This window comes from Pelodiscus sinensis, chromosome 2 (genome assembly GCF_049634645.1).
Source record: "Pelodiscus sinensis isolate JC-2024 chromosome 2, ASM4963464v1, whole genome shotgun sequence".
NCBI lineage: Eukaryota > Metazoa > Chordata > Testudines > Trionychidae > Pelodiscus > Pelodiscus sinensis.
In genome coordinates, this window is record NC_134712.1 from 167,410,793 (window position 1) to 167,433,030 (window position 22,238).

The 22,238-nt window shown below is 42.6% G+C and overlaps 1 protein-coding gene and 1 long non-coding RNA gene across 4 annotated transcripts in view; one reads left to right on the forward strand and one right to left on the reverse strand.

Moving 5' to 3' along the window:
* The window catches only part of POU6F2 (POU class 6 homeobox 2), a 399,971-nt gene that overhangs the window by 338,857 nt on the left and 38,876 nt on the right, over window positions 1-22,238 (reverse strand). The gene's annotated exons all lie outside the window — the stretch shown is intronic.
* On the forward strand, window positions 1,340-3,159 carry LOC142826810 (uncharacterized). The gene is made up of 3 exons (XR_012901063.1): window positions 1,340-1,503; window positions 1,880-2,033; window positions 2,923-3,159. It is a non-coding gene; the product is annotated as an uncharacterized LOC142826810 (long non-coding RNA).

The window sequence follows — 22,238 nt, forward strand, 5'->3', positions numbered from 1 at the left end:
TCATCTATTTTCCTCAGTAGATCCAAATCAATTTTGTTCAGTTTACAAGTAAAAAAGGTAAGTTTTTCTTCAGCTGTAAAGTCTACAAACTCAGCCTCAGATCTGAAAATCAAGTGTCGTTCCTTTCTGCTTCATGAACCATATCAGTACCCATAATAAATTACGCTCCAAGTTACACCTATTCTAATCCGCCTCTTTTCAGTGGGTTTCTACGAGTGTAATTTTAGCACATCAACAGAAGTTATTGAAATTTCAAAGATGGCCTATCAAATAGAAGTTAGAATGTTTTTCATGTTGCACTACAAAATCCATTAGCGTCACTCAGAGCTATGTTGGTTATGCAAATATGACAGTGGTAAAATTTGACTTTGTTAAATGTTCATATTTATCTACATACATATACCAAATAGATTTGCTGAATTAGGAGCTGCCATTTTTATCCAGTCATTTTTTAAAGCAGAACCTCACTTGAAGTGCAAACATGGAGATTGCATCTTTCCAAACATATTAAAGAGCATATTCTGGTTCTACAGTCAAGATTCTGAGTCCTATTTTTAGTGTCCCTCCAATTTCCCAAATCCTATTACTTTGGCTAGTAAAAATTGATCTGTCCTGAAAAATGCCAAATACACTCTGAAGATCAAGGTGAAATTTTACACTAAATCTGAAGGAAACTGGTCAAACTCTTTTCAGTTGCAAGCAATGAACTAATTACCGTGATCTGAAATTTTCAACAAGTGACTAATGTCTCTCTAGTTCCCTGAAGCTCAAGACAGCTTGTTACCAGTTCTCCACAATTGACAGAGTTAAAATTCTTGAAATAGTAAAGATAGGCTCTATTTGAAAAAAAAAAGAGGCTATGATCTAAGTGTTGTATCTAATGATAATGGTTATAGTTTGCATGTGCGAGAGGGATTTTCATGGGACTCTGTCTGTGGAGGTAGAGACAATAAAGAAAAAAAAAGACTGAGGGAATGTCTGAGGTGAGTGGGTTAGAGTGAAAAGTCTTGACACCAGACCAGTTTGAGAGAGGGTCTATGGAGAATGATCTGTGTGTTAAACCTGGCCTCCAGGCTTCATTTCTTATGGTACATCTGTAAAGTCAAAGCCTAGAGGCACCGCTTAGTGGGGATGGGGGTCAGGTCTGAACCAGAGTGCAGTGTATGTTGTCTGTAAGGGAAAGGATCCCATCTGTTCTCAGTGAGCATATTGCCATCTAGAGGCTGGCTGCTGCTTAGAAAAATCAAGGGTCCTTCATTACTGACCATTAACAGAGAACTTCCTTTAGACCAGGTGGTAGAGGTCTGTGTTTATGAAGCTGTAGGACCGAGGTGCTAGTTCCAGCTCTGCAAGCACATATGGCTTATTTGTAACAGTGGATTTGTTGCAGAATGGACACCCAATTTTTTCCCCACAGTTGAGGAACATTTGTTAAAATGTTCTCATCCTTTACCAATTACCCTGCTCCTGGAACCATGTTATAGTGATGCCTCAGAAATCACAGTGAGTATTGCTGCATAAAATACCTAGATATACAGTATGAGGCTTGCAAACAAGGATCTAGAAGTTCTGTTTTTCATGTCTTGCCCTAAAATTTTGCACAGGCAAGACATTTTTGGGAGGTAGAACTGCAGCCTATGTGTCTAAAATGAATTGAGTAATGGTGCACATGAGGTCTACAAGATGCAGTCTCTGAATTACCTGAGAAAGGTTCATAGAGAACTTAATGGTAATAGTATATCTTCTTTTAAGCCTTCATGGTGGTAATTGGAGCCCATGTAGAGAGCTAGAGGGTTACTGTTTCTATCTTTATCTCATAATCAAACAATACATTAAGTGTAATTTGTGTGATCTGTTGTGTGGTCTGTTGTTCCATCAGAGAGTGGAAATTGCAGAGAATTAGGCCTTTCTTATGTGCATATTGAAGAAGAAAGAAGTTGGTGCCTCTCACCCACTGTTTAAATAGAAAATGGATCTGGGACCATAAATGATGGTGGTTTCTGAAAGTTTGTATCCCATATTTCAAATATAAGGTGAGTGGACATAAAGGGACTTCTAGACACTAGTTTAAGACTAGGAGGTAAGCTGGGGGGGAGGGAGCAGGAAGACAATTTAAGGAAGAGCAGGAATGTTTACATTTAAACTAGTGTTTAAAGTTTTTAAGACGGAAGAATACCAAACAATTTTTTCTTATGAGGAACGCCAAGGATTTTTTGTTGAGCAAAATAAAAAAAAAAGTTGAGGGGGGGGGGCAAAGGGTCGGGGGGAAAGTTATTTAGGAAAAAAAAGGATCGGGGGAAAGTCACTGAGAAAAAAAAAAGGTTGACTGCCCCTTTAAGGCATTTTGAATTCTGTTGTTCTCCACGGCACACTCTTGACTGCCTCACAGCATACTGGCGTGCCACAGAACACAGTTTAAGAAACACTGGTATAAACCATAAGGTTATTGGAATACTGATTTATCTTCCCTTAACAGATTGTTTCCAAGCTTTAAGGGTTCAGAAGTATTAGTGGCAACATTCCTTAGTATGAATCTCCTGAAATTGACATTAGCTAGTGCTTTAACATAAAAGATAATGAATAGAGAAGACTTTTTGTCTGATGAAACAGTTTAGAACAGGACAAGATTTAACATGTAATATGTTCTTAGCATGGTTTTTCCACAAAAAGATATTCCCTCTCACCTACACTCAGTGCTTTAATTTGTAATTGTCACATTCCTTTCTGTGAAGGCCTGAAGATATCAATGCTACTACTGGCAGCTGATAAACATTTTCTTTTAGCTCAAGAAGTAGACTTATAAGTACCTATAAGAAGAAATTTCTCAGAAATTACTTGGGTGGGAACAGGAAATGGAGGTTTGAAATAATTCTTCACCATCTACCTATGTTTATGCTCTGTATGGTCTTTTCAATCAAAAAGAAAAGTGTTCGTCTCCATATTGTCTGCTGCCAGTGCCACTGAAGACTCTGGAGAGATGGGGAAAAGAGCTCACTTTGGATGAAGATAATCAATCAAAATCTTCCCTGGAACCAGAAGTGTTGTTAGAACAGATCAATAAATGCTACTTGTTGATCTACAGCATTGGAATCATGAAGGAGTCCACTAAAAAATATGTATGTGTTTTTATATATCTAAATCTTTTTTCTCTATCTTTTTGTGTACACACACACACACACACACATTTTAATGTACACACAAGCTCACACATAGTAAGATCCTGAGTCTCTTTAGTACCATGAAAGCCAGCAAAAGGGAGAAAGAAGAGTCAAATATCAATGAAAAGTAGGATTTTCCTTGCAATAGCCTCAATAAATATATCTGTGGCGGGGGGAGGAATAGGACAAAAATAGAAAGCTTATATGTCCAATATCAAAGAAAAGAATGATTGTGTCAAATACATTGGAGAAATTGCTCACGAATGGTTCATCTGTGTGAAAATATGACCCTTGCAATGGTGCTAAGATCAGCGAGACCTAGGGTGATCTGTTGAGTCAGTGCTGGGTGCACAAGTTAAAAATGCCTGTCAAGAGCTTTTATTTACGTGTCTATTTTCCCCTCCTCAAGATTTTAAATAAAAATACATACAAGTAAGAGAACAAGTGTGATACATTAGCATGAGTTATGTTGGCTGTTTAATGGAAGTTGTGAAGCTAAATCCCCCTGTACTACACTTGAGTTTAGACCACTATGAAATTACTCATTGGAACAGAATATCTTTACATTTACACTTTTGTTTCATTTTTGGCATTTCTTCTGGCAGCCTTTCCTGAAATGTGAACCAAAATCTACAATAAACATCCTACACAGTTGTTACAGACTGTGACAGGGCGCTCGCCCTGCACTGGCCCTTTAAGGGCAGACCCGGCCTGAACCAGGGCCGGGGAGTTTAGCCCAGCTGAGGCTGTACTAGTCCATTAGCGCCCAGCTGGGCGCTATAATAGAGGATGGGCTGCTGCTGTGAAGAGGAAGCAGTGAGAACCTGGCTGCTGAGGGAGGAGGAGGAGGTGGCGGCTCCTTGGAGCTAGGGCAGGGCTGGGGAGGCCAGGCAGGGCTAGGGGAGCTCTGGCCAGCAAATCCTCAGACTGCAGGGCTTGAAAGAAGGCCCGATGAAGGAACATCAACCCCCGGAAGGGGGGCTCAGAGACAGACTTGGGCACTGCCGGAGGGCAGTGTGGCGAAGAGGATGCCGCAGCCGGGAGTAAAGAGGGGAGACACCACCCCAGAGAAGGCACCCTACTCGCCGAGGGAGCCAATTCCTGAGGACAGATGGCAGGGGGTTTACGGTGGTGAGTGTACCCCCTCACACAGACTTACAAATCACCTGAGTTATGGGTAGCAAGTGTGAGGTCTGTTCTTGACACTCTCTAAGGGCATGTCTACACTAAAAAATTATTTCAAAATAACCCCCCTTATTTTGAAATAATAAGCGGAGTGTCCACACTGGCAAGTCTGTTATTTTTAAAATAATGGGCTGGTTATTTCAAAATCTTTCCTGGGGGGATAAGCTTATTTTAAAATAGTTATTTGGGGAGTTATTTCAAATTTAGTTATTTCATCATCATTTCCTAGTGTAGACATCGAGGAAAACAGGAGTACAGATTTCAAAACAACAGGGTTGGTAGTGTGGATGCTCTGCTGATTATTGCAAAATAAGGGGGTTATTTAGAAATAATTCCTCAGTTTAGACCAGGGCTAACATACCTACTCAAACCCCAATCCTGAAACTATTCTATGCATGGAATACTTGGTTATTTCAGCAAGGATTTGGAAGCTACAGATTTAGACTTAAGACCTTACAAAAGCATAAAATCTAATGAAGTTTCGACTCTGTCAGGACAACAAGATTTGACCATCTGTGCCCTGATCTTGCAAGATTCAGAGCACCTCTGAGAGAATTCAGGACATTCATCACCTCAGAGGAGGAAACCTATGGGACTGCACTCCTGATATGCAAGTAAGGGCAAAATAGAGCACCTGGTCCGAATTCCAGTGACTTCAATAGAAGTCGGATCAAGCTTAAAGAACCTAGAAGGACAGACTCTTAATTAACAAAATCAAACTTGGAGTGAATTGGCAGAATTTCCACTGACTTCAATAGTCACTTATATTCAGGCTGAATTTGATTCTATCCCCTTCTTGGTTTTTTGGGCGGGGAAAGTAAGAAAAATAATTCATTACAAGTATCAACAATGTCCACTGAGTGAAAACAGCATTTTCTTTTTATTTATTTTTTAAGTTTTTTATATATATATATATATATATATAAAATCTAGCAGCTCATTTTTTTTATTATATCTGAGAGTATAGGCTAGCTCCTGGTCACTCTCCAGAACGTATTTAATAGTGGGATGCAGTTACAACAAGGGATTTTGGTGGCTGGAACATTTAATAAATAAATCAAATCAAGTCAGTGAATTTCCTTCCAGAGATTGGAAACAGTTTATCTGAAAAAAGTTTAAATCAGTAACACATTTTAAAAATTGAAGATTAAAGACTATTTAAAAGGTTTTGTGCTTGTTTTAAATAATAATAATAATATAAACTGAAGTATTCCTACAAAGGGCACAGATGCAAACATAAACAAATCATTTCAGGTGATCATACATTCTGCTTGAATTGTAAATGACCCTGCTAACAGAAATTACATTGAAGCAGAAGCCTCAGTTGTTCTCTTGCATGCATCTACTTCTGTTCACTTAGTCTTCTTTAGGGCATTTTTCCAAGTTCAGCAGACAAATTTAGGCTTGTGCTGTGCAGAACCTTTGCTTGTCACTATTTTTCCTGCAAATATTCAATTAACCCATATCAAAATGCGTGTTAGAATGAAGAAGGCTGTTAAGGCCTTTGCTCATTTGTTTATTTTGGGGATGGTTTACACTTGCAGTCAGCAATTACAATTTTTTTTCTAATGCCATATAAAAATCCCATTCTACTGGAGGAGGAATGGGACTGAGAGATACAGGAGTTTGGGTTTATTTGTCTGGTGGATATTTATTTGTGTGTTAAGGTGGCATGAGCTGTCCTGTATATTTGAATTTATGGGATAGTTCTAAGGGGCATATGATGGGAGTCCAGAAAGCGGTTGTGGAGAGTTATTCTTAAAGCAAAACATAACAATTATAAATAAATAGTTCCTCTAAAGGCAAATATAAGTAGTCCTTTCATTCACAAAACACAAGTCAATAGCAGACTTGATTTGAAACAGACAGGTGCAGATTCTGATCTCAGTGACACTGGGGAAAATTTGGAATAACCCCACTGATTTGAGTGGAGTTACTTCAGACTTGCACCAGTGATCAGAAACTGATCCATAATGTTAATAAATCCATGCTATCAGTCAATTATTTGTTACTACCTGCTTATTCCAACTGTCAGAATCACTGATCACAGCCTTCCTGATTGTGTCCTTCATTATCGTATGAAATTATTTCTCCAGAAACAAGAAACAATAAACATATTTCAGCCGCTTGAAAACTTTAAAGGATACAAATAATACACGCGGTTCTGTCCCAAAAATTTAATTAAGCATCTACTTTCTCTTTAAAAGACTGTGGCATCTTAAAAATGTTAATCTGTGGAAAACAGAACAAATGTTTTTATGGATCCTATGATATTAAGAAATTAATAGTCCAGCGTATTTTTATATAATGTCCGGAGCCCTACTATTATCTTTCACATCAAATAAATTAGTAGCTGTTGGATTTAAATGTTATCTAAATGTCCAGACAAGTACAGTTTTAAATATCCAGAAAAAAACAATTCATAGTTATTAACATTCAAAGTAGCTGCTAATTTGTCTGCTTATTTTTCTGCTCATAAAACTTCACAATAGAGTTTGCAAGACTCATGTATTTGTCTACCTACCCAGCGTGCCAGCACAGTTATTAAAACAAACAATAGATTTACAATGCATCTTACTCTCAATCTATTAAAGCTGAGCAAAACCACATTTGAAGCTCTGAGACTCACACCCAGCAGTGTCCACTTTAAATAGAAAAATCTCATTGATTGCATGAAACTCAGGTCTCATTTTTGTCCATCGATTCCCTTAGTGACCTTCTGCAGCATCAAAGCCCAGAGCGAACCCAATCTGACCCCGACTTTATGTGTATTATTATATTGAGAGACAGGAGCTACTTACAGTCCATGCCATTGTCTCCGTAGATATGTAATAAAGTATTCTAGAACTGCTCCTGCAGAGAACACTTCATGCACTCGGCATTTCCTTTTCTCTGTCTCTGTCTCTCTCCCCACCAATCTTAAAATTCTTCCCTTTGCTGTATTGAATGCTTTTTTTCCCCCTACAGAGGACAGCTCAAATGAGCAACTTCAGACTTTGACTAATACTCACATAACTCTCAGTAAACAACATCCTTCACACAGATCTATAACTAATAATAATGCTCTTTATTAAGCTCTCCTGTGAAACAATATGTCTAATAAAAGCTGCTTTCTATGCTGTTTTAATTATAATAAATCACCTTCATTATGATGCATACTTCAATATAACATGCCTAATGCTTAGCTACCTATGATACTACTATAATGAGGACAGAAAGTAGACACATCTTGAAGAAAGTTATTTACACAATCCCTGAAAAATTCTACAGTATCCTACTGCTACATGAATTTCAGCAACTTTTATCTTACCTTACTGTTCATAACATCATAGCTGAGAAGAAACACTCCCCCCCGAAACATGCTGTTTACACAAATAATAGTGCCCAGCACACATATACCTTGCATAGAAAAATAAGTTCTTACAATGCAACTATTTCTCTATAAATGTATAAAAGTATTTTATCACCCTGTGCAACAAATCAGCGATGAGACTATAGGCTGTTGTGCACCAGTACCTAGGGATTTCATGTCAAAGTCAACTTCCTTGGCAATCCCAAGGGACCTCCGCTGTGCACATTCTCATGAAAGGTGTGAAAATCTGATTTTCTAAAATGGATCAGTAATTCTCTATGAAGGGGGAAAGGATCGATAAATCTTTGCTAAGTAGATTGTAAAGGAAAAATTATTCTTTCAGTGACAGTACATTAGGATCCTCCAAACAATCTCAATAAACTAAAGACATAGCATTTCTCCACCAGCTACTTTTGACTTCTGATATATTTTTGTAATCTCAGATCATTCTGCAATGCACATACATTTATATTTGCTAAGCAATGTTCCATGTTGATGTTGATTTATGAGCATGTGCCATTATAATGCTTGGCTCTGAGTAGAAAAAGAAAATTATTAGCTGCTTGTAACCTGATAGATGTGATACAAGGAAATGTCATTACACCCATGAACACATATATGATTGTTACTATATCACTCTGAACTTACATTGTCTATATCCTGCAGTCTGCCTCCACATACACATATTTACCGTGCTATGTATAATTACAATACATTTGTGCATCTGTGCATATATCGATATATTTTCAAATATAGCAAGTTAAGTATAATTTGTGTATTCCCCTGTAACTGTTCTAGGGGCTGTACAGATTTGATAAAATCTTTGCCAAAAATGGAAACACAAACTGGTATTTGTAGTTGTGCTGGGTAGTAGTACTTTTCTCAGGTGTCTGATTTATGCATGGAAATAGCACCATATGAGCATGGTTTGATTATATGGCCCATAACGAGCTGTTAAAACATACAACCAAGCCAAAAGTGGGCCAGAGTCATGGCCAATGGAATTACTGTCATGTTCTTCATGTTGCAAAGGCAAAAAGAGAATCTTGTCAGAAATGTGGTACTGTGAATTCCAGAGTAGCAGTAATACACTTAAAAAGTCCATTCCAGTTGTAAGTACTTTACCCAGTTCCTGTACGTAATGGGATGAGCTGGCCCTTTAAAATGGGTTCCAGGTCCAGCTTCATCCTGTTCATTCCTGTTCCAAGAACAGAGACATGCTAGGATTAGCAACTGTAGGCCTTGCAGCAATATATGATGGGGAAATAGTCAGTTATACAAGGCTCTGATCATTTTCCAGTGTAGCAAGACCTTGAGAGGAAGCAGGGCTTACCTGTCGGGCTCTCTATGGAAGAGATGTACAGAAAGGCAGTTAACTGGGGGGGTCCCTCCAGTAAAAAAATAAGAGAGGGAAAAGGAATGAGACTTGCATGGGATTTTTATGGGGAGTTTGGAACAGACTACAGAATCGAACCTGAGCGTAAGCCTGAGAGAGCCTGAAACAAACTAGGAGCCTCAGGTGAAGGCGTGAACAGGAGAAGTTCCTTGTATATTCATCCAACAACTATTCAGTGTTCGAGTAGATTAAATCATTCCCCCATGAGGTGTGAATTTCAGACCTACATAGAGCTATTCATTCATTCTTCTGCTCATGCAGAGTAGAGTGCACACTTTGGATCACCTGTTTTCAGAGAGTCTGGTCTCCTGCCAGTCTGGCAATCTGCTCTACATTAAGATTGAGGCAGGCAAAGTCAGAAGCCATGGCATCTCTCCAGTATGTGTGAGGCTATCCATGGGATCTTCTCCACCAGCTTTTGTTAGGTCAAATGCAAAAGCTGGCCAGGTGGTATGGACTCAGGCACACATCACAGACGGCCAAGTCACCTGAGCTGGCACTATCACTTGGGAAGACATTGGAGGTTCATTGGTCTGATACCTGTGTTTGTAACATGATGCCTTCAATGCACGATTGCTGTTTCATATCACTACGTTTTGTACAAAGGGCCAAAATTCATGAGTCTGTCATTCAATGAGAGGGCCTGTCTGGGTTTCAGTTTAAGCAATGTTCCATAAGCAGTTCATAGCAGTGAAAGCCTGTCAGTCATCCATCCCGCTCCCAATTGCAGGTGATTTGGGCGTGCTGGTTAACTGGGCCTGCTCCACTCTAGGCTGCCTAAGGTTAGTGGGAAGGCTAACAGCCATTATTGGGGAAATTATTCTTCATGAAATGCTCACCACAACAAGGGCTTCAAGAAAAGTGAAGTCACCAACACAGAGCTATCCCCTGTATTCAAAATGGGGAATATTGCTAGAACCTAGTCCTGGATCATTGCTCACTGAAATAATTAATCGTTTATTGCAGAACTGTGGAAGATGAGACCTTTTATTCCACTTCAGACATGCAAGCATCTTGCCTGCAACACTGGACTTTTCCAGTATACTTTTGTACAAACTGAACAACTCATAATACGGGGAAATGAGTAGGGGTATTACTTCAGGAACAAATTTAGCAGACGGTTTCAGCTGACCAGAATCAATATCGCCTCTTGCTCTCATGTGAGCAATAGCAGATGATTATGATTTTTCTTGTTTTTCTGTCACCTCTACATCACACTCTCCTAAACCCTACCACCACCAACATGCATGAGGCTGGAATGGGTGGGATTGCATAGGAGTGATTAGGGGAGAGACACGAAAAAGGCCACAGAAGCAGCTGCAGCATGCCAAAACCGGACAAAGCTGGACTCATAGGCCCCACCTGCATTCCCAAGTGTAGTGAGAGGGAAGTGGATAAAAAAAACCATCTTTTCACTTGTGGAAAGAGGAAGGGAAGAATCTCACTTCTACTAGGAGGAAAGGGTAGAAGGCCCACAACTGCTCCCTGTTGCTTCTATAGGCCTTGTAGAAACTTTCATTGGATGTATCTCAGAGTCCTTTCTGTATTTCAGTTAATGAAACTTCACAACACTTCTGTGAGGCATGGTAGTGGATAAAAATAGTTGACATTTTACACATGGGGAATTGAGGTACACAGAGGTTTTAGCCACTGTTTTCAAAGCTGGATGCCTCATTTTAGGCACCCGAGTTTGAAACCGTTGACCTACATGGTTTTCCTAAAGCCACACAGAAAGTCACTGTCAGACCCTACCTCTCTGTCCTTCTCTACACACACACCTGAGAACTGGTAAGACTGAGTTCAACTTCAGCCAGAGTCATGATGAAACTTTAGCCTTGCTGTAACTTCACTTAAGTCAATGAAGGGTGATTTTGGGCCATATTGTACATCTGAGAATTGAGCAATAGATGCAGTGTGACATAAAATATTGGCTGTCCAAAAGTACTCCGCACAGTTATTACTCTCCCACAAAGAAATAATAGGAGTATATCTCCTGTCCTCTTAGTTCTCTATTGTTTATTGGAAATGTTTTTGAACAGTGATATTCTAATTAAAATATAAAACTATACAATTCTGAATGGCCAAGAACAGGTTGAACAATCATGACCTATAACATCCCAAAACTAACTCTACAAAACTAAGAAAAAGGATCCTACATCTTACTTCTTTTCTGGATTAGAATAGGTATTTGAGCATATGCCTACATGTGTTACAATAAGTCTCTCCTCCTTAGGGTAGCAACCCATGTTCTACTATGTTAGGTTCCTGTAAGTGTGGTAAAAATCACTGTGTTTAACTACATTTTTTACTCTGTATGCTATACATCAGTACATTCTTGTGGCACATAGTGATGGTTGTCTCCTCCCAAAAAGATATCACTAATCCATGCCAGTTCTCTGGGGTATGATGGACTCTGACCCACAGCAGCATGAAACTCATTGGTTTTAGTTTGAAGAGATTCATTCAAACTAGTAATAGGCTGCAACCTACAAAACTTGGAATCCTAATACCAGAGCTTGAGGTGCTGGGTGGAGGATGGGGAAGAGGCTGACAGACTTTCACACCTCTTTTGGTTTGTAGTGAGAGTGTCTCTGGGTATGTCTACACTACCCCCCTAGTTCGAACTAGGGGGGTAATGTATGCATACCGAACTTGCTAATGAAGCCCGGGATTTGAATAGATCGGAATGGCTACATAGTTCGAACTATCTAGCCCGTGCCGCGTGTAGCCACGCGGCACGGGATTCGAACAAGCCGGCTTTTAAAAATGGCGGAGCCGGCTTTATGCTAATGAAGCCCGGGAAATTCAAATCCCGGGCTTCATTAGCAAGTTCAGTATGCATACATTACCCCCCTAGTTCGAACTAGGGGGGTAGTGTAGACATACCCTCCTTGACTTTAAGTAGCACAGTTTACCTCAGCAAAACTGGATTTTATTTTACATTGTAATGGAAGAAGCAGAAATAGAGATGTCAGAACAAATACTTTTTCTGTGTCTGAAATTTGGTTAAGATTTTTTTGTCAAACTTTAAGCTGCATTTTTGCTTCCCCAAAATAGGTGCATTGCTGTTGAACTAGAAGTGTGTGTGTGTGGGGGGGGGGGGGGGGGGACAGAAAAGAAATAAGAAACTGGGCTTTTAAAAAAAAGTTTTTTAGTTTTTCATATAAAAGAATGGCTTAAAGTATAGCCTGTGCATGTAGAAATCAGTTTAATGCCCTATTTTACTTGTCAATTTTTGGATATGAAAATGTGTCCTGTCAAAAACCACAAAATGACACTTTTGATGGGAGACCAGCCTCTGGCTGGCCCATGGAACTTCTATGATCTTCTAAGAATGGAAATCAGTGGAGGTAAAATTCTGATTCCAGAGGGCATATTGAACATTTGGAAGTATATGCACAATCCCAATCAACCATCTCCTTTTGATTCTGCCTGAGCACTGCTTCTAATCCGAACTAGCTAGTCCGTGTCGCGTGTAGCCGCGCGGCACGGGGTCCGAACTAGCCGGCATTTAAAAATGGCGCCGGCCGGCTTCATGCAAATGAAGCCCAGGAAATTCAAATCCCGGGCTTCATTTGCAACTGCGGATGACTACATTACCCCCGCTAGTTCGAACTAGCGGGGTAGTGTAGACATACCCTGAGTGACCAGGACAAGGTCTGCTTCAGAGCCAATCCTGGAATAGAGATCCTGGAGCTAATCAAGAGCTTACCAGAAGCAAGGGAGAGACAGGCTAATCAGAACACCTGCAGTCCATTAAGAACCTTCTGAGGCTAGTTTAAAGGCTTCTGTTCATGGAGGGCAGGAGGCCAAGAACTGAGAATGAAGAGGTGTATTGTGGAAGAGCAGGAAGGATGTGATCAGGTAGCAGGAGGAAGGTGCTGGGAAGAATTGGCCGAGGAAATGGCTCAAGGAAAGGCTGCAGTTCCAGTGTTGGAGGAAACACTACATGTTGCTGCTGCCATTAGGGTCCCCGGGCCAGAACCCTGAGCAGAAGGTGGGCCCCGGTTTTCCCCAGCCCTCCCCACACCACTACAGAGACTACCCTTGAAAGAGGGAGTTGGGACAAAAGAGGGGTTTCACCCCAAACAAGTTTGACTGACCTATGATGAAGATGGCTCAGTAATCCATGACCGGTCTCCAGTAAAGGGAGAGGGCTACGTTGAAGATCACAGTGCTAACCACATAGAAGCACAGGACTCCTGATGCAAAGCTGGAGTTCTGCCACAGAAACTGTACTGAGGGACTATGGGCCTGCTTCTGTGAGATAATTGTCTCATGAGAAGGTACTTTGCATCTATCTTGGTAACCCATAAGGCTAGCTTTCTTTTACTATCTGCATTGCCTTGCCTTTGTTATATTTAACTGTTTTTATTCTATTGAGCAAGGAATGCAAGGAACTGGTTACCTACTATGCAATTTGTACCTGTATTAGTGATGGCAGCTTTAGATCAAGAGACTAGACTTAGAATCACAATTTTAAAAATGCAAGTATTCCAGTAGATCAAATATCAACATGCATGTTTTAATTAAAAACTCTAAGGGGCTAGGCCCTAAGACCACAGAGAAGTCCTCCAGGAGACTAGAGAGGCTCTGGATGAACCAGCCAATCAGGAGCTTGGGAAGACTATAAGAGAAGCTGCAGGAACAGATACAGCTCAATTGCAGCCCAGACCTGGAAGGAAGAAGGTCGGAGGGGGCGGGGGGTGGCTGGCAGAACCAGGGACAGTTTAGAGTGGGGAGCTGGTCAGGACACTGTCTCCTGGACGAGAAGCCCTGGAAGCACCACTCTTACGAGGTGGGGAAAGAGACTGGATTGGACTCAGACTCTAAAGAACGTACCAGCCTGGGCCTCTGTTAGGCTATGTCTAGACTGCAAGCCTCTTTCGAAAGAGAGCGTCTAGACTGCACGCGGAACTTTCGAAAAAGCAAGCCGCTTTTTCGAAAGAAAGCACCCAGTGAGTCTGGATGCTCTCTTTCGAAGAAGCCCTATTTACATTCAAGAACGCCTTCTTTCGAAAGAGCACTTTCGAAAGAAGGCGTTCTTCCTCGTGAAATGAGGTTTATCACTGTCGAAAGAAAAGCCGCGTTCTTTCGATTTAATTTCGAAAGAACGCGGCTGCAGTCTAGACGCAGGTGAAGTTTTTTCGAAAAAAGGCTACTTTTTTCGAAAAAACCCTTGAGTCTGGACACAGCCTTTGAGGAGTACCCCACAAGGGCATTGTGAATGCACACAAGGCTGTGACACTCAGCCAGAGGGCTGAGTAGCCATAAGATTTTTAAGACTAAGGCAGTGCAGGAACCCGCACTCAGCTGAATGGGGAGCAATCACAGGAGATGAATGCCCACCTTGTTACAAAAACATACATGAAATAAATTGAAGAGCATTTAAGGGGAATTAAGTGTTTCCAACTGAAGCCCTTTGAATCCAATAACAAGAGTGTCATGAACTCTAGAAATAAAAAAGGCTGACTATAAACTAAATGAAACTGACCCGCTTTATTTTGTTGACCAACCAACCACGGCTAAGATAGGCAGATAGCATAAAAGGGTAGCATGCAGCTCCTGACAGGAATTTATTTTCAATGCATAAGAGGTATGTGAAGAATGGCCTTGAAAATGAACACAGCATCATGCCGCACTTCCAAATTATTTTATGCAGAAGCCTGACAAATCTTTTTAACCTTTAGGGCCATGTTCCACCCCAGCTCCATACATGGGACTCCCATTAATATGAATGGGAAGTACACACAAAGAGCAGGAATAGAATACAGCCTTCAACATCTTTTAGTATTTTAAAAAAATGTCAATAAGTTTATTTAATCCATCAGTCTGGCAGACTCAGGCATTAGCTTCCATTATAGTGCTGTCAGTGCTTGGTCGAGCCTAAAAACCTTCAAGCTTAAGCAAGTCTTGACACACCATAGGAGAGGAAGCTCAAGACAGCCCACTGCACAAAGTAAATATTCGTTTAAAAACACGAAAGAAAAAACAATTACTCATCCTTGTAACTGTTGTTCTTCAAGATGTATTGCTCATATCTATTCCAACTGAGGTGTATGCACAACTGCTGGAAAGTTTTTACCCTAGCTGCTACATGTTGGGTCGGCATTGGAGCCCTCCAGAATGATGCTGGTGCAATGACCTATAGATGATCCTGCTCACCCAACAGCCTCTCAGTTCCTTGACTACTGCAACAGTGGGGAAGCAGGGTGGGTATGGAATAGATATAAGCAACAGGTCTTGAAGAACAGCAGTTACAAAGGCGAGTAACCGGTTTTTCTTCTTCGAGTGCTTGCTCATAGGTTTTCCAGTTGAGGCGATTCACAAGCCTTACCTAGGAGGAGGGGTCAGAGTCAATGTGTAGCTGATGCATGTACTGTGTCCCCAAAGACCGCATCATGTCTGGACTGTTACACAATAGTATAGTGAAATGTGGAAGATATGGACAAAGGACCCCATTGAAGCCCTGCAGATGAACATGAGCCAGAATAGCAGCCAAAGAGGCCTGTATCCATGTGGAGTGTGTCACGAGAGGCACTAGGTAGCAGTGGCAACAAGACCTTAGCAAGGTTATAGTGTAACTGCCACCAGGTGGATTTAAACCTGGGACCTCAGGAGCTTAGTATAGGAACCACTACAGTTTGAGCTATAAAGCCAGCTGGCTCTCAAGCTGGGCTGTAGAGATCTCTTGTTCTTACCTCTTGCTGAGCTCTAAGTGCCACTGCATGGGACAGTGAACCACACTATGTATGTGGGTGATAATAGCACATGAGGCTGCACACGGTGATCCATGAGGAGATGCACTGTGGGGAAACTGACAGACCCTTTCTCCAGTTCCTCACTGCCACGAATAGCTGTGACGATTTCTAAAAGGGCTTAGTTCTATCAATGCAGAATGTGAAAGCTCACCTGACGTCCAGGGAGTACAGCCTCTGCTGCTGTAGGCTTTGAGATTTGGGATATAAAAATCGGAAGGAAAATGTCCTGTCCTGTGTGGAAGGAAGAGAACACTTTTGGGAGTAAAGCTGGGTGAAGGCAAAGTTGAACCTCATCTTTATGGAGCACAGTATATGGAGGCGCTGACATGAAGGCATGGAGTTCTGACACCCATCTGGTGGAGGAAATGGTGATGAGAAAAGCCACCTGCCATTAAAGGCAGAGTAATATGCAAATCACTAGAGGCTCACAGGGAGGACTGGTGAGCGCTGAAAGGACCAGGTTGAGATCCCAAGCAGGGACTGGGTGCTGGACCAGCGAGTGGAGCTAATCATACCTTTGAGGAAGCACCTGACCAGGATGCTCATGAAGATGAAGTGACCAGCCTCTCCCAGGTGAGAGAGGCTAAAATAACTGCCAGGTGAACCTTTGACAAAGAGGCTGCCAGATCCTGGTGTTTCAAGGAGACCAGGTATTCCAACACAATAGGAATAAAAGCTGATAAGGGTGCCAGGTTATGTTGGCTGCACCAACAGGAAAATCACTTCCACTTTGCTAGGTATGTCAGCCAAATGGAAGGCTTCCTACTGCTAAGGAGGATGTGACAGACCTGCTTGGAGCAGGCTAGTTCGATGAGGTTCAGCCTCAGAGACACCATGCCATGAGCTGGAGAAAATGTAGGTCTGAATGGTAGAGGTGACCATGGTCCTGGATGATAAAGTCTGGGAGCAGAGGACATGGAATTGGCGGCCAAACCAACAGGCTCACAAGGGTGGGGTACCAATGTTGGCATGCCCAAGCTGGAGCAACCATAAGGACATTCACCCTGTCCCTGTGAATCTAGAGGAGCACCTTGTGGACCAGCAGGAATGCAGGGAAGGCGTGCAGCAATCCAGTCCACCAGAGGATCAGGAATGGATCCACTAAGGACCTCAGGCTGAAGCCTCTAATGAGCAGAACTGTGGGTATTTCAGATTGTCCCAGGTGGTAAATAGATCTATCTCAGGAAATGCCTATGCTTGGAAAAGTGCAGAAGACATCAGGCCCAACTGACTACTCAGCTAGGAAGTGTCTGCTGAGGCGGTGGTCCACCAGATGATTTTGAACCCCCAGAAAAAAAAAAGACACCTCCAAGTGAATAGAGTGGACTATGCACAAGTCCCACAGATAAAGGGCTTTTTTGCAAAAAGGGGAGACAACCTCATTCCACCCTGTTTGTTGTTGTAATACATGGAGATCAAGCTGTCCATCATGACTGCTACACATCAACTCTGAAGGTGAGGGAGGAGGGCCAGACACGAAGCAAACTGCCTGAAGTCTGTGTATTTTTATATGGAGGGACAACTCATCTGCCCACATTCCTTGAGTGGTGAGGTCCCCAAGGTGAGCACCACAGCCCAGAGAGGACACATCCATGACCAGGGATATTGTGAGCTGAGGGACTAGAAATGGAATGTTGATCAGTTCTGACGAATGACTGAGCCACCAGCCAAGAGCGTGAGTGACTTGGCGAGGTGCTGTGAGCACCATATCTATACGGTCCTGCCCCGGGCAATATGTGGAAGCCAGCCAAGACTGGAACAGCCGCAGATGGATCCTGGTGAATGGGGTGGGATACCTGGCTGGTCGAGGAGGTGACACAGGCTGTTCCTGGTCCAGAAGCAGAGGTTGACTGTCCATCACCTTGGGGACCCTGGACTGAGAAGGGATGGAGGCAGTGGAGGCACTGTGCCCTCATCCTGGTGAAATGTCCATGGGATCCAAAACTGTGGCAGCCACAGCTGAGCACACAGATCTCCAGGTAGGCTACTACCTGTATGTTGTTGAGCGGTCCAAAGCCACCAAGGCTCCCCTCTAGGAAGGTGAGGGTGAGCCCAAACGGGACATCCATAGTGGAGCCGTGCCAGGTCACACTAGGTGGTTGGGGGAATAACCATGAATGGTGCTGACTGCGAGGAGGTAGCCTACTGCGAGAGCAAGACTGGTGCCAGGAATATCCTGTCGAGGGCCAGTGCCAAGATGAAGATGCACGCTCCAAGGAGTGGCAACGAGACAAGGATCCACACTCCGTGGGATGGTGCCAGACCTCTGTGTGGTGCCAAGAAGAACCCCTTTATGATGGAGAATAGTGCCGAGACAAGAGTCAATGTCAGCGGTGCCCAGATGAGACAGAACTTTAGAGACAACTCTACCTTTCAGAAACAGGTAGTGAACAGTGATCCCTCTATGGTGTGCGGCAACACAGCTTCACAGGTGATTAATCAGTCTCGCCTAGTCAGAGGTTCAGGACTCTGTGCATGGAGCTGACTGACTGGGCGGGGCTGATTAATCACCTGTGAAGTTGTGCTGCTTCACACCTTTGAGGGAACATGGCTAGCAAAGCACATTTTGTTGGTGGGGGACCCTTCTGTAAATATCAATGCTTGCTCCAATGGCTCAGGCACCAGTTTTCATGGAAATATAATCTCTGGAAGGTAAGTAGGGAATTATAAAGGTGCCTCTCCACTGCAATTACTACCTACTGCTCATGCTCTGTGCCTTTCCTTAGCAGTTTGGCCATCTGTTCCTTTTGTCAGTGTGGGCGTAAACTGTGCTTTAAGAAGGTCATTTATATTGGTGGGGTTTCATTTTTCCAAGCTATTATGGAAGAACCCAATCCTGCAATGTGCTGGGCATCCTCAATTTCCACTAAGGTTGCAGTAAGAGCTCAACATCTTTCAAGACCATGAGTTTATTTTTTCCTGGATTAGGGTACTAGACCAGTAGATTAGGACCAGAAACAATATCTGAGCCTACAAACCTCTGAGCCATATCAAAGTGACCCATCTAATTCAATTCTGCACACCCCTGCTGCACACCCACACTTCTTTTTATTTTAATATGATGCTACAGATGTTCAATTAAACAACTTTCATGAGGAAAGTCTACAGGATTAAGTTAATCTATGGGCAAAGAAAGATATTTTCCTGATATCCATATTGTGTGTCTGCAGAAAATTCTTAGTTAGCTACCCTTCACTCATGAGGCAGTATAAGCTGCTTATGATAATCCTACAGTTATTTCTTTAAGTTAAATCTTTAGACTTTGCGGACTGCTCTGGGGCTGGGGGGAGGAGGGGAAGGAAATGCACAAACAACGCAACCTGAGTACACAAATTAAGGACAAAAATTGATAGTACATGTAAAGTGCAACTAGAACTCCTACAGCACACCCAGGGTATGTCTACACTACCCCGCTGGTTCGAACTAGCGGGGTAATGTATGCATACCGCACTTGCAAATGAAGCCCAGGATTTGAATTTCCCGGGCTTCATTTGCATAAGTCGGCCGTACGAGGCGTACAGACAGTGCGGAATGGCTTGCTAGTTCGAACTATCTAACCCGTGCCGCGTGTAGCCGCGCGGCACGGGGTTCGAACAAGCCGGCATTTAAAAATGGCGCCAGCCGGTTTATGCAAATGAAGCCCGGGAAATTCAAATCCCGGGCTTCATTTGCAAGTGCGGTATGCCTACATTACCACCCTAGTTCGAACTAGGGTGGTGGTGTAGACATACCCCCACAGAGTTCAGTTGTAAAAAGAATGAAATTATGCCTTGACCTCTGCAAGGATATAAAATTGGTATCCTCAACCACACAAATGATCCACAGGTATCCATATCTACATCTGCAGCTGCACCTGCAGATATAAAGTGGATGTCCAGAAATTTGCAAGGTTCTAGATAAAAAATTTGTATCCACATCCACATCTGTATCTGCAAAAATGACCCATGGATATCCACAGATTTGCAGGGCTCTAATTATGCCAAGTAGATACTTCTTTGCCTTCACTTACATCACAGTCACTTGTTTTACAATTTGAACTAACACAGTTGCAAACTAAAGATGCTTATATGACAGCTTTTGTCAATTGCACAATGCTTAGTAATATATGTGCCGAAATAAAAAAATCCATTAACACCATATACTCAGGGACCAAATTAATTTTGCATCTGGTAAGTTAGGTTCAGAGAAGAGGGAAATACCAGTCACTCCAGATAAAAAATACTCTACTGATATTTGGTAACACAAAACATCTAGTTTTTAGAGAACAGTAAAGGTGGCAAAGAGATTTCGCTACTGGTGGGGAAATTTATAATAATTTTAAAATAAACAAAATCAAAACAAAAACAGGATGTGCCCAAAAGAACGACAGGCCTAGAGAAGAATATGTTTTTTGAAGGTGGCACATGAAATGACAGGAAAGGGAACTGTGGTATGATGAAGCAGAATTTGGGCTGGAGTTCTGTTTATCCTCTCCCATGGAGCCAATCAAAGAAACAAGACTTTAGAGCCCAGTTCTGTATGATTTTGCATATTCAAACTTCCTACAGACTCCAAAAGGTGTTGTGGGTTCAAAAAGGTGCAAGATTGGGGCCTGCAGCTGACCGTTTCTTCGTGATTTTTTTCCCTGCAGTTTAGATACTAATTAGGCAACAACCTGTTATAATTGTTTCCCTGTGTTCCTGTCACTCTTGGAGAATAAATAAATGTTAATTAGATTGAGGACCACTCTTTTTAGCAACTCCTCATTTGGTGCTTGATCCCTAAGGGTATGTCTACACAGCAAAGTTATTTTGAAATAACAGCCGTTATTTCAAAATAACTATACTAGCATCTACACAGCGCTTATTTCGAATTTGGTAAACCTCATTCCACGACGAATAATGCCAAATTTGAAATAGCTATTTTGAAAAAAGTGCGGTGTAGAACTTATATCAAAATAGGGGGCTTCGAGCCTTCAGGGTGCTCTGGTGGCCACTCCAGCCTCAACCAAGAACACTTTTCTCCCTCCCGCTCCCTGGAGCCCTTAAAGGTGTAGACTCTGGCCACAGTGCCTGTGCCAGCTCCAAGCCTGCCAGTAGTCACTGCCCCGACCCAAAACATGAGCCAGCAAGCCACTGGCAGCCAGCCCCCCACCGCTCCCCAGGAGCAGTCTGCCAGCTCCCAGGAGCCTGCCACGGCTCAGAGAAGGCGGGTGCCTTCCTGGTCCAGGGTGGAGATCATGGACCTGTTTCAGGTTTGGGGGGGGGGGGATGCTCCCAACGTCCATGATCTCCACACTAGAAGGAGGAATGCAGCCGTCTATGGCAGGATAACTTCCAGCCTGGCCACCAAAGGCAACATGCAAACCCAGGAGCAGGTCTGCAAGAAAATCAAGTTGGTCTGGCAAGACCCCCCAACCCTGAACCCTGAACTTCCCCTCCTCCTCCTTCCCCTTGCTTCCCCCTGCCAGCTCCCTCCTCCCAGATTTCGCTCTCCCATCCTTTCTCTTCCCCCTCCCACCTCCTTTCCCCAGTCTCACCAGAGTTTCATTCCCTCCCCCACAGTTTTGTTAAATAAAGAGAGTTTGTGTTCATGAAAATGTGTATTTTATTTGACATCAGGAAGGAGGGTTAGGGAGGGATAAGTGGGGCACCCAGTGGGGCACACCAGGGAGGCTCTTAGTGCTCCTCAGGTTCTCCTGGATACTGACAGCCCCCCAACGGACTTCCCGGATGGCAGCCTGCAGAAAGTGCAGCCAGGCTCCATATTGCAGAGGGCTGTGGTGTCCTGACTGAAGGTAACCAGAGCACGCAGAGACAAAATGCTTTGCTGTTTCTCATCGAGATAGGCAAGCAAGCAGGGAGACCTGAGAACTGGCTGTCCAGGGTAGGAGTGAGGGGTCCCTTTAAGCACAGGCCTCAGATAGCCTCAGGCAGCAGCCACACAAAGTAACTCCTGACCTGATGCCCTGCTGGACCTAGTTCCGTCCTGCCTTAAATGCGATTCTGCATCCACTCAGTGTGGATGTGCTATTTTGAAATAGTAAAATGCTATTTTGAAATGCATTGTGTGTAGACGTGTTATTTCGAAATAACTTATTTTGAATTAACTATTTTGAAATAAGATATTTTGAAATAAAACTGTAGTGTAGACATACCCTAACTGTGAGAGAATCAGGCCAATTATTTCAGAATACAGGCATGATGTCCTGTAAAGAAAATAATATTCTTCCGATGTTTTTATGAATGGTTAAAGCTACCTCTGAATGAAAATTCATATGCTGGGATAAAAAGCAATGTAGTGATGCTATTCTCCCATTTTCACACAGTAAAACTGTGATTACCTCTTTTTCTCTTCATGAAATAAAATACTACTACACTAGGGTCAATGTACAGTAGCTTTAGCAT